Source organism: Agelaius phoeniceus, chromosome 3, assembly GCF_051311805.1.
Source record: "Agelaius phoeniceus isolate bAgePho1 chromosome 3, bAgePho1.hap1, whole genome shotgun sequence".
Lineage (NCBI taxonomy): Eukaryota > Metazoa > Chordata > Aves > Passeriformes > Icteridae > Agelaius > Agelaius phoeniceus.
In genome coordinates, this window is record NC_135267.1 from 108,572,615 (window position 1) to 108,585,654 (window position 13,040).

General features: G+C 38.8%; 1 protein-coding gene across 3 annotated transcripts in view; it reads right to left on the minus strand.

The window, feature by feature from the left end:
- Positions 1-13,040, minus strand: part of KIF16B (kinesin family member 16B) — a 140,274-nt gene that overhangs the window by 1,829 nt on the left and 125,405 nt on the right. The window lies entirely within an intron of this gene.

Consider the following 13,040-nt stretch of genomic DNA (forward strand, 5'->3'; position numbering starts at 1 on the left):
TCTGCAGAAAGATTTGCATGAATTCCATATTATGTCAGAACCTACCAGTATCTTTTCATTGAGTTGCCCTCAAAGTTCCCTTTCTGGTTTGGCTTTTTTTTGGGAGGGGTTGTTTTGGTGGGTTTTTTCTTTCTTTTTTGTTTTTTTTTTGGGTTTTTTTTTTTTTGGTCTTACTAATGAGAAGCGCATGGGAGACACTTCCTTTCCTTCCCATAAGTTAATATTCAAACTGCAGTCACATTTGTACCTAGAGAAATTGGGGGATGTACATTAACACAGTTAATTTTCACAAACCTGAAAAAGCTTCCATTATATGTGGGTTCATTTGGATGCAACTTTCCAGGTATGTGTGACTTAATAACTTAAAATTTTTGAACTTTTGAACAAAACACTAGGTAAAAGGTTTGATCAGACAGACATTACAAATGCATCCAGTGTCACCCAAACACCTGCAAGGGAAATCTCATCTGGAGCACAGGGATAAACTCCTTTTCTGTACTACAGACTGACCACAGAAAGAGAGAACTTTCACATCATTCACTGGTCTTGCATTCCATGGGAAATATATTTGCAAGCCAGAGAAGCACATTCTCCTCTGAAGAACACAACATTTAGTTATTTGAATGCAGAGCTTTGGGGTCAGGGAAGTGGTTTGTTCAGGAAACTGTCCTAAATATTTACTCATTTCTCAAGAATAATTCCTTCAAACTATAACAATCTGCTATCTTTTTAACAAACCACCTGTTTCAATATTAAAGAAAGAAAGAAGAACAAACAAAAAATAGCAAACAAAAAAAAAGCAGCTGAAACAACAACTATTCTCTTGGCAGAAATGATGAAACTTTCTATTTCATTCAGACCTGCCACAGGTTGTATTAATGTTCATGAAAAAAATTGATTACAAAAATGCCTTTAAGATGAACTGCAATAGACTAAGAGGTAATTTAAAGTGGAAAAGAGAGAAACATTTTTCATAATTAGTCCTCAAAGGAGGGTTCTTTACAAAAAGTCCCAAAACAGTAATTCCTGCAGGATGAATATGGTAGAAAATGAAATGTAAAACATAGCATTCTGTTAGTGTTTTAGCACTGTGCTGAAAAGTTACTGCAATAATTCTAGTTTATGACTGCCAAAGGCTCAAAGGTACCAAAATATCTCACTGGACACATCAAAAGACCTACTGCATTCACCTTGGTATGTATGGCCAGATAATTGACTGTCATGCCTTTTCTTTAGAGCCATTACTCATTGTTTTGGCATGATAGCTCTAATGGCAAAGTAAAAAATCCCTCTGCTCTAAGCATACACTTATATGACACACAAGGAACAGCAGGTACACTCCTTTTCCACATCTGTGCTCCAGAGTAGAGTGAATATCACAGATTCTTTGAACACAAAAAAGATCCTTGGGAAAATGGCAACAAGCAGACACAAACAGATAATGATGGAATTAATTTTGTATGAAGGTTTCCTGCCATATGGCTTGACATTATGGCTCTTCAACAACCACCTCTGAACAAATTAGCCACCTTCTAAAACCCAGATCTGCATTTAGCCTGGTATGTTAACACAGCCCACAGCTGCTGTGCCCTTGACACAAAGAAGCTGTTGCTTCACTGAAATACAGGCTGCTCTGCCCAAAGATGCTGGCTGGGAGTGTTCTCCTGGAGTGAGGAAACAGTGACTGATGGCACAAGTGCTCCCACCACAAGCAGTGATCAAAGAGTTGTGGGCACTACAGGGAAGGCTGCTCTGTCCTGCTGGCTGCAATGGACAGCAAAGGGGAAAAAGTGACAGGACAAAAAGAAGAGTGATCCTTGCAATGTATGGAAAGATGCTTCCCAAACTCAGATGTGACAAGGAGAGGATGAGAGTCACAGCAAGCTGGGAGAGGGGCAGGAGCACATCAACACCAAGTGCCACAAATGACAAAAAGTTCCTTAGAGATCCAGAAGAGATTCAGCATGGACTTTGTTCAGCCCAGGAGGCCACTGCAAGCAGCTGGAGTAGGAGCAAGGTCAGATGAAAGGATCTCCTCTACCAGCACTCAGTGGAGAGGAGCAGAGCTGTTTCCATATCTTTTGTATTAAAATCCATTTCCAGCAGCAGATACAACATTTGTCTATTTACAGAACTCTTTTGATGTGTCCTTGAAAAAAAAATTCTTAGCAGAGACTGGCAAGCTCAGGATACCTTCAAAGGTCTAAATTTTATACATATTAATGATGTGATTTCCTACTGATGGCAACATTGTCCCTGGCATGCAAATCACTGTTTAATAGCTACTAGGTTTGTATGATTATCTAGGAAAGAAAAAACTAGTTAACTGCCAAAATATTCCAACACGCATGGTTTTATTACTCATTTTTGTTTGTTAGACTCTGGCCATTTGTTCTGGATTATTTAGTCTGGTAATCAGTGTTCTTCCAAATGCACTTTGGAGTTTCATTTCACTAATAGCATTTGACCTGCTATGCTGGAAAATATCCTAATGATACATTTGTAAACAGCTTGGTGCAAGGGCACAAGACCCTGGCACTGTAACAGAGGTGGAAAATGGGCAACTCATACATTGATCATGTTGGTTGTTCTGGCTAAACACACACTCTCAGAACACCAGCTTAGAGAACAGAAATACTCTGCATGTACAAAACAAGGATAGAAAGCTGCCACTGTCATATTTTCTGAAATTTCTGAAACCCTTCACCAGGATTTCTTCTCCTGGGAAGCTGAGAAGCCTCAGAGAAAAAGGAAAATAATATTATCTCAATTGCTTCTCCTGTGTTTTGCTGCTTTGGAATGTGGTCTGGAGATTGTTTATCCAACAGGTGCATGTTTCATTGGTTTCATGGGAATTGTTTTAACTTAATGACCAATCCCCACCAGCTGTGTCAGAACTCTAGAAGCAGTCAGGAGTTTTCATGCTCATTCTTGGTAACCTTCTGTCTGTATCCTTTCTCTATTCTTTAGTATAGATTTAATATAGCATTCTTTCATATAATATAATATAATATAGATCATATAATAATAAATTAGCCTTCTAAGAACATGGAGTCAGATTCTCAATTCCTCCTTCGTCCTGTGGACCCTGAAAACACCACAGAAAGCCAGGTTAAAAACTCCTCCAAAATAGGAAAAACAGAGGTGTTTGCCCTCTCTAAATGCAATACAACCTTCAAGCCCTCTAACTTGAAATTTATCACAGCTGTACCTGCAAATTTTAACTCTGCAAATGAAACTAAACTGGAGAAAGTGGTATAAGGCCCAAAGGCTTTTCTTTCTTTACCTAGTCTGAGTAGTTTTCCCTCCCTTTTAATTATGTGAATAGCAAAATGGAAAGCATTTAAAAAGCTTATTAAAATCATTTTAATAGGGTTCACCTTTTTAGCAATAGGCCAGTGCTCATCTTGTGCTCAATTCATCAGCACAACAAAGTCATTCTAATCATTTCTGCACTACTTTGTGATGTGGGGACTTCATAATTTTATACATTTTAATGTAAAGCCATAACTTAATTTAAAGTTATTAAAGGTACTACAATCAAAAAGCTTTCTGAAATGTGCAAGTCTTCTTATCACCCTTTCAATTGTGGCATATTAAAGAGGAATTCAGTTCAGTGACATTGTTCTCCTAATCCATTGCTAACAGTGATAGCCTCAGAGACCAATAGCAGAGCTTAGCAAGAATTGGATTTTTTCATTAAAATTTGGTGTGTTTAAAAACTCATCAACTCTGGTACTTTCAGAAAGTAAGAACACTTCAAGCTTTTGCTTTCATACTTCTATTTCTAGCAATTTCCTAAAAAAAAAAGTCAGTGCTTAAAATACTTTAGAAGATACTTTTAAAATTGGCATTAGAATTACCACCTGCTAATATATGCCAGAGCTGAAAGCACTAGAAAGTTTTAAAAGATAAATCTTACAAGGTTTTGGAGATTTTTTAGCCAACATCTCCTTTTCTGTGAAACAATACCACCCTTTCAAGAGCTACATGTCAATTGGACAGTCAAAAGCTTTACCACAAGGTCATACAAGATCACTGGTGACAGAGGCAGGACTTGTCCATCTAATTTCTAACTCAGGCTCCTCTCTCCCTTTAATATAGATGCTAGTTCCTCCCTGCACCAATCACATAATTATTCTGTTGACTAGTGTTAAGTGTTGCAGGCTTTAAATCAGATCTTGATTTGAATTATCCATAGAGCAAAGCATACACAGGTATCACAGCTCTTTCTACAGGATACAAATCTGATTACCAAAAAAACCCCCAAAGCCAGACAGATTGAAGCACATTCCCTCAATCTAAAAAAACCACATGATGTTGTAATTAGGTATTTGCACAGTCAGCTCTTCCCAAGAAAGACTCTACCCCAAAGCAGGCAGACAGGCACAGGATTTGCTTCCAATCTGTGATCACAAAAACAAGGATCTGTTTAAAAGACAAGGCATGCAAAGGGAGCCTCCATGTAGTTTCAAGTCCATTTCTGGATTTATTAAATTTGACCAAGCAGGGAATGAATTTGCAGATAGCAAGACTACAGAATATGAAGTACCATTGCTTTGGAGGACAGCAATCCAAAATTATGGGGGACCATACCAGATTACAACTAACAGCTTCACCTCCACCAATTCCAGATTCAGATCAATTCTCCACTCACCAGATATAACTTACTCAGAAACATTTTGGTCTTTTGTGGGCTTTTTCTAATAAAGAAACCATGAAGCTTCAATTCTTTTCCCCAACACCTTGACATATATTGCAAGATATTATAAAGGAGATTTGAGTAAAATAGGTGAGTAGAACAGCATGTGATGACATTCAATATCACAAGTGATATTTCAGGCCCCTCAGGAAGTACCTAATGTCACCTGTGGATCTGAACACATTTATCTCCTGCACATATCCTCAGATCATTCTGTGCAGTTGTGATTTCAGAGCAATGGGGAAAAGACTTACTGCTTGGGAGACTACCTGGTGCCTGAAGGATCTTATTTCTGTGCAAAAATTTGGAGAGAAAATGTTGGTAATTATGATGGGATCACCTGGCCCATCATCATCTGCTGAAAGACCCAGATGGCTGGACTCTCCTCACAAAAAACCCTGCAAAATTAGACACTGTCAAAGCTCTGCAAAGGTTCCTTGAGGAGCCAAATTTGACAACTGCCTCCAGAATGTGACTGTCCCTGGTGCCAGAGACCTTGCTCAAGTTGTAGACAATTTGTGTACGCACATTTTAGGAGAATGAAGACAGAAGCACATGTCTGAAAATGGCAAATCACCACTGCAATAGTCACATTGATGCTGGCTAATTTTTTGCCTTTTTTCTTTTATATGCTCTCTGTACTTTTACACATTTATTTGTAGCTTTGTAGCCTATTATTGTATTCACAGCTGGTTTTCCCAGTATTCTTCCCTACCCTAATAGACAGAAAGATAGAACACATTCCAAAGCCTCCATCCTCTCTTGGTTCTTCTTAGGAACCAAGGCCAAGAAACAAATCTTTGGGACATATTTTTCATAAACCAGTCCATTTTATATCTAAGGGGGGAGGATTTGGAAGGGGCTTTAACTGGGGGCAATTGCATCAGCACTTAGTTAACACCAGAGATTCCACTAACTGAGCTGGCCCTGCCCACTCCAAACCCCTGTGTACAGCAGACAGACATGAAGTGCCTGTTGTGCATATGAAATTATGTTAGGAAAGACTGTTTGGATTCATTCTGCCTTGAGCAAAGGCGAGCCTATCTGTGGCATTGTTAAGCAGAGGGCTGGGGAAACATGTTGTGCACCTCAGGGGGATTTAACTGTGGGTGAGAACAGCCTGTGAGGTTGGAATGTACCACTGGCTGCTGAATGTCACTGCCACTGCATATTTTAATTACCATGGACTTGTCCAGTCATATCAGTCATGGACCAAATGAACTCTGTCCATATCTGGGGGATGGCCAGTGACCACTGAAATTGTATTTGTATATAGTTATATGTAGGTATGTATAGATATATTATATGTGTAGATATGTTTACAGTTGAAATGTATTAATTTGGGCACAAATCAGATGATATGGGATAAGGGGTGGAACATCCTGGGGTAATTCATAATGTTATTGTATTCCAGATCTATCTGTGCCCCCCAATATTGTTACTGTATCATAAGAATACCAAAATGAGAACCTTGTGTGTGTGGAGGGGTCATTATCATGGGTGCTTTAAAACTGGCACTCTCAGGCAGCTTCCAGCTTTTTTTGCCATGGGATATTTGCTTTGTGGGTTATCTGGTCTTTGTTTAGACAATGGCTTTTCTTCCCTTTTCGAGTTCTCTTTTCATTTTTTTCCTCAGCTCAGAAAGTTAGGAGTTTTGAGCTGCATTGGGGTGAATACCACAGGCCACATTCCAACACTCCTTTGGGCATGTTTAGAGGTACCTAAATTACTTTGGAACTAAGCAGGTAAGAATCAAGCTTCTTTAAGCAGCTAAATTGCACTAAAAAAAAAAAAAAAAAACAGGACTTAGATTTTTAGCCTCTTGGGAAAGTCTCTCTATGTTTTTCATGCACAGCATGATGCAGAATCAGAGTTAGTTTCCTCCAGAGCTGTACAGGTGAAGCAGATTTTACCTCTACAACTCCAGGAGTGCTTGAGTGACACTAAAATTTAATTTTACCCAAGGTGGTACTGAAATTTACTCAAATTCATATACCTTTTTGAATTTTCTTAATGTGCAAGCATTCTGAGAGATGCCAGTTATGATTCCAGGTGAAACTGCTCTCAGGTTTTCAAAACCCAAACTATTCATTATAGCTGTTTGGAACATTTTTCTGTGCAAGTCTAATGGCATGAGCACATTATGCTGAATTACTATTATGCCACATCAATTGAATCAACTTCTTAAGTCAGTCTACATCCCAAATTACAATCTCATTCTGCCTATAATTTGTTTAAAATCCACAGGATTTCTTATTTCTTACAATGTCTGCATGGTAAAAGCTTACATTTATTGGCTTTAGGCAGCTCTAATGAAAACTGAATTGCAGGCTGGCAGGGAAGCAAATAAAAAGGCAGCAAGGGCTATGATTTACAGGTGGTCTATCAGTGTGAGTCTTCTTTGGAAAGTCAATGACCATTCTGAAAAGGAGCAAAACAGACCTGACTAGTGAAGGAAACCAATCTCTTCTCCAGAGCACAAGTCAGAACAATTCCTGTCAAAATTTATTTAGAAAGAACAACAGGACTGAATTTAGCCTGCATCCCTGGGCCAGCAGTGTGTCATCTGCTGGAGTGGGCTTGGCAAACACCTACCAAACAGCTGGACATGCATCTCCCTCTGCTTCCTCTGGTGAAATCCCATGCTGGAGGATGACTGATCCTCTTGCTTGGGAAAGGGTTAGTACCAGACTCAACCCAGTGTCCTTGGCTGACCACTCCTTTTATACATCTGCCCACATCTGTAGGTGCAGAGCCGTTAATGGAGATGGTGATGAAGGTACACAACTTCAAAACTTGGTTTGTAGGAGTGTGTTGGGAAATTGAGTCCATCCTGAGAGCAAAACACATTAGGGTATGGAACTAAACTGGAGCTCAAACTATATGCTGCCCCACTTTCCAAACTCACTAAATCATGATAAAAATACCTCCTTATTTTATGATACTCTGAAATATCTAAAAAGGAAAGGAAAAAATGAAAAGGCCTTTAAATTGCCAATCCTATTTAGTTAACTGGTTGCAATGGAGATAAATATTTGATCACAAAAGATAATTTTGAGGTAGGGTCCTGAAGCTATACACCTAAAGAAAGAAACACCAAAATTCTTCTAAAGAGGGAAGATGTATATTATGCCAAATTACCTCTAGTAAGCTCTGCAGAGCAAGGCTTCAGACTGATTTTGAATTAGGCCTAGCGTTTGAGCAAATGGGACCACACTTTCCATTCCTTTTGCATTCAGTAGTCTGTCAAACCAGAGCTTAAAATTAACTTATCCAGAAAATAACAAAATAAACTCAGGCTATTGTTTCTTCTAAATGACCATCTTTATCATGTGTTTTGATTACAAGAATAATGTCTTGCATTGTTGTGGGCTAGCTGAAGGTCTACAGTATTTAATCAAAGCAGCATTTTATTGGTATGGGATCAACAGCTGACCTATGCAAAGCTCTGCTTCTTTGTATCTAGTGACTGCAACCAATAAGTAAAATTAATTTTATTTATTCATTTTTTGAACCAACAGGGTCTCACACGAGCAACAGAGCCACCAAAAAAAAGGTTAAATGCTTTGCTGCTGAGAACTTCTGCAACTCCTCTTTGAGGGTTGATGCTTCAAAACCAGATAAGCCATGTGTCTTGGGCTGCCCTAATGATGTGGTGACAGATGGGGACCTGACATGTGAACTTGCCCTCAGATGCTAACTGCAAAGTGTGTCTGCCAGCAAGACTTCAGTGCTGTTGCTGAAAAGCAGTTATTTTTGTTCTTAAATGTTGCAGTGGTTACTAGAGGATTTGAAAGGCACCTGGTGAAGACTGACTATACCTAAATTAGAAAATGATCTATGACACGGATTTCATGGAACTGATATTCACAATGAAGCCCAGCCACACACACTCTTCTCTTGTCTTTGTGGATGAATCTGTGCTCTTTCCTTTGCTGATCCTACTGCATCCCTATTCCTCTAGTGGAAAATTAAAGCCATCACTCCAAGATATTGCATTCTGTAGCTCAGACTATGGGTATGAAACAATTCTCTCTAGGATTATCAAACACCAACATTTGCAGTGGTTTGCTTCTGCACCAGCAGTGCTACTGGAGTGCATTCATACCTGGGAAAAAAGAGATGAGTTTTCTTTTATTTTCCAGTAAGTATCAAGCTGTATTCTGAATGTGCTCTGAAGTCCATCTTACCACCTAAATGCTGCTAAGAACAGTAATTACCACCACACTGTCACAGGCAAACATTCATTCTTTAAGAGCCAGGCTGGTGAGCAGCTGCATAAAGTTCCTTTTAGAAAGCTTTGGCATTAGGGATGTTGGAAGCTGATGCCTGTTTCTGATAATTTCCTTTTAGTAATCACTTTGAACAAACATCTATACAGCAGCTTTGTGACTAGTGTCATTCAGGGAAAAAAATCAAACAGAAATGGTAATTCTAACCCCACTTGATAGGGTTTTTGCAATACAGACATCAATTCACCTATAACTTGCACAGGTTCTCTCAGTTAAATGCATTTAGGAATGGGGCAGTGAAACAAAGACTTGTGGGGAGCACTAATGAAGTTCATGCTGAATGTTCAGGTGATGAATAATCTAAAATCACAGTAAAATGTTGCTGTTCTCATGACTTCAAGGAAAACCTCAATGTCTGAAGCAGATTCAAACATTCTGTTTGCTCAAATTTGTTGACAAATATTTTGAGGGTTTTTTCCTTCTCAGACGTTTCTATTGCTGGCTTCCACCGAGGTATTAATTCAAATACTAATAAGACACTTAAATAACAAGAATCAATCCAACTTCAAGAAAAAGGTGCTATTTCCATTATTTCATCTTTTCCTTGAGAACCAGATTCCTGGAGCCATCTCAGCATAATGTTACTTTTAAAGGGGAAACATGACACAGCTAAATTTACAGCCTTATTTAAAAAAAAAACCTAGGAATCATCACCTCCAGAGGAACTCAAGTGAAAATGCAAACTAAAAACTAAACAAAGGATTTGACTTCTAAGTTAACCTAATTTTGGAAGGTTAATTTTGGCTGAAGGTAACAGCAATATTTCAGCCAGTTCAGTGTCTACCATACTTTCCCCAGACAGTTTTCCAGATTGGACAGCAAAATTGAATTATGCAGCTCATTCAAGATTTATTTCTGCCTCCTGCATTAACACCTATCATTGAAATCCTCACTGGCAGACATCAGGAAGTGAGGAGGACAATTACATTATTAATTTTAAAAAAATTGAGCATGTCTACCTTTTAAAGAGGTTCAAAGGGCCAAGAAAAAAGAAGAGCAGAGGCAATGCCAGGAAGATGTATATGCTTCTACAGAACTCAACACAGGCTCACATTACTGTTAACAGGCTGACTTTTACTCCCTGAGCTCTGTAAGAGGCAGCAAAAGACAACACATGACTCCTACTGACTGTTGAGCTTTATTTCTAGATCCCAGGATATTCTGAATTGGAAGCGATCCATAAGGATCAAGTCCAACTCTTAATGGAATGGCCAGTCTGGGGATGGAAGCCACAGCCTTGGTGTTATCAGCACCACACTCTAACCAACTGCTGATACCTAAAAACCCCACCAGAGATTTTGCTTCTTTCTCCCTTTGCTGACTGCAAACCGACCTGGGGAAATGCAGCCCTGAGAACAGGGAAGAGGAAACAGGGAACAGAGACAAGGAGACACTGTGAGGCTTGGGTCGGTTTTTGTTTTCCTTTAAGCAATAACCTGTTTGGATTTTGTTGGCATAAAAGTTGTTTTTTGCTAAACACACTGGTAACAGCAAGGGCAAGAAAGAAAGTCCATGAGAGCAAGGCTTCTGACCAAAGATTCAAGAAACACAACTCAATCTATGTCTAAGCTATGTCAGCTTAGACTCCTGCCCAGTTTCTCTGGCTGCACAATGGGAAAACAGGCCTAAAAATAATCTTCATTACTACAGCAAAGCATGAGTTTAAGAGAAGAAGGAAAAAAGAATAGTCAGGGGAATGGTAGGATACAGAAACACAGTATCCATAGAAGCTGGGATTTCAGGAAAATTTCTTTTTAGTGTCATCCACAGACCTAGCAAGTCACCAAAGAATTAAAGATACTTTGCAGTTGGAAGAGGAATAGATACATTCACTGACTCTTGTGGCAAGTAGTTCCTTTACAAAGCTTTTCCTTAAAAAAATATGAAAAAATGAATATACATCATCTGAATTCACTTTAAAAAAAGAATCCTATACTCTTACCTACTGATTTCTATTTGCAAGAAAGGATAGATACACAATAACTTCTGTTCATTAACTTTACTCAGAAGAATTCTTGCCTGTGTCACTTAAGGCAGATTTAATCAAGCAAGGTTGGCTCTGAAGTGAAATTACAGTCTTTAAACTGCAAAACAATAAATTTAGAGTTTTGTCCTGCAACAGGTCCCTGATGAAGAGCTAAATTAATAGATTACAATAGGGCATTTTGGGTAGATAATTTTAAATACAATTTAGATGTTTTCTCTTAAGATATATAGGTAAAAACTTTCATATTATTTTCCAAAGCTCTATAGTAATGTCAAAAACAGTTCAAAAGAATTGATATTATACCAACAAACACCAAAGCAAAAGTGTTTACAGTGCAACTACATATCATGCTGGAGATCAAAGTTGAGTTCTCAGGTTCATCTCACACAAAAATACTTCATGTAATGTGCTTTCCTACAAACAAGACAATGTGAAGCTTTCAGTTAGTTAGCATTTGTACCAGCTAGGATAAATAAAAGAACTTAATGTCATACACAAACCTTGAGCTTACTTAAAAATCACAATCCTTATAATTTAGGGCTCTCTGGATTCTTTTACTCCAAGTGATTTCACCTCCATTATGATTAAATATGCCCACTTCTAAACCCAGGCTGAAATAAGGTAGCACTACATCTCAATCTTCAAACAAAACAAACTCCACAGCAGCCAGTCCCCCTGATTCTAGTTGTCCAGAAAGGTACCAAAAACCCACTGCTCTTCTCAGTACTTCTATTGTGGCAAGAATCCTAGAGATGATATGTAGGAAAAACTAAATTCTTCCTAAACTGTCTTGCAAAGGGAGAAATCTAATTAGGCACAAGGAACTGCAGTTGCTAAGAGATGACCTGTGGGAAGCACTGAACTACCCAAAGCTATTTCAATGAAAGAAGTTCAGAAAAAATGATATGGAGTTCCAGCCTATTTAAGATGCATGAATACCTAATGTAAAAAATGTGTAAAGAAGAGCAGAGCAATTTCTTTATCACCACCACTAGGATGACTGCTCTGCTAATAATCTTACATCAAAGAATATTTGTTCAGAACACTTACTGGACTGGTATTTCAGGCTGTCATTTATTTTTAGTCAATAAAATTAGCTCAATAAAATTGGTCTGCTAGCTGTACTTTGCTTTTTCTAAAAATGCTGAATTAGCCATTAGCTCTTGACTAAGCGAGTGGAACAACCAAACAAGCTTTTATACCCTCCTACAGCTGTACCAACACATCAGCTGTGAAGCTGGAAACAGATTGCAAAGGGTTTTCAGCAAATCAAGGAACAGGATCAGGTGTGAAAGTCAACTGAATACATGCCACGATTCTGCTTGATACCAAGGTGTAACACTCTCACCTTCCACCTGCCCAAATTCCCAAAAGCCAAGGATCCAAGTCCCTCACAGAGACAATCCCTCCAGTTTAATTTACCACTCCCCACTTACACCCTGATGTACACCCAAGGCTCACACCAGACTGAAGGCCACAAGGCATGGACAGTCAGTATCTGAAACAGAACTGGTGCCTGGGCCATCTGCCACTACTGTGGCATAACTGCAACTTTCACAGCACAGCTCAAGAGATTCTTTGAACCTTCAAAGCATTACATGGCTTTGGAAACCATCACTGCTTAGCTGGTTCCTCTCACTCTTCCCAAGGAGGCTGCAGCTGTGTGAGCTCTCCAGCTATGGGCAAAGCCAAAGCAAACCACTGCAAAATACGTAGTGAAAAGAAAACACTTTGATTAGAGATCTAGACATCAGGAGGTTTTGATCAGCCTGTAGCATTCAATTCCTCATGGCAAGGATAGTAACATTTGCTTGGCTCCTCATCCTCTTTATCTGGTTTGCCCTTAGCCACAGGGCATCTTCAGTTCCTCACCACTGCAATTACTTAATGGAATGGCCAAGGGGCACACAGCAAAACATATTCATGTGAACAGTTGCACATATTCTTATGCTTGCAAAATACATAGGTAATAAAGTTTTAACAACCTAACTTAGTTAAAATAGATACAATATAATTTTAAATTAAAACCTGGCTGTAAATTGTCACTGTCATATTTTCT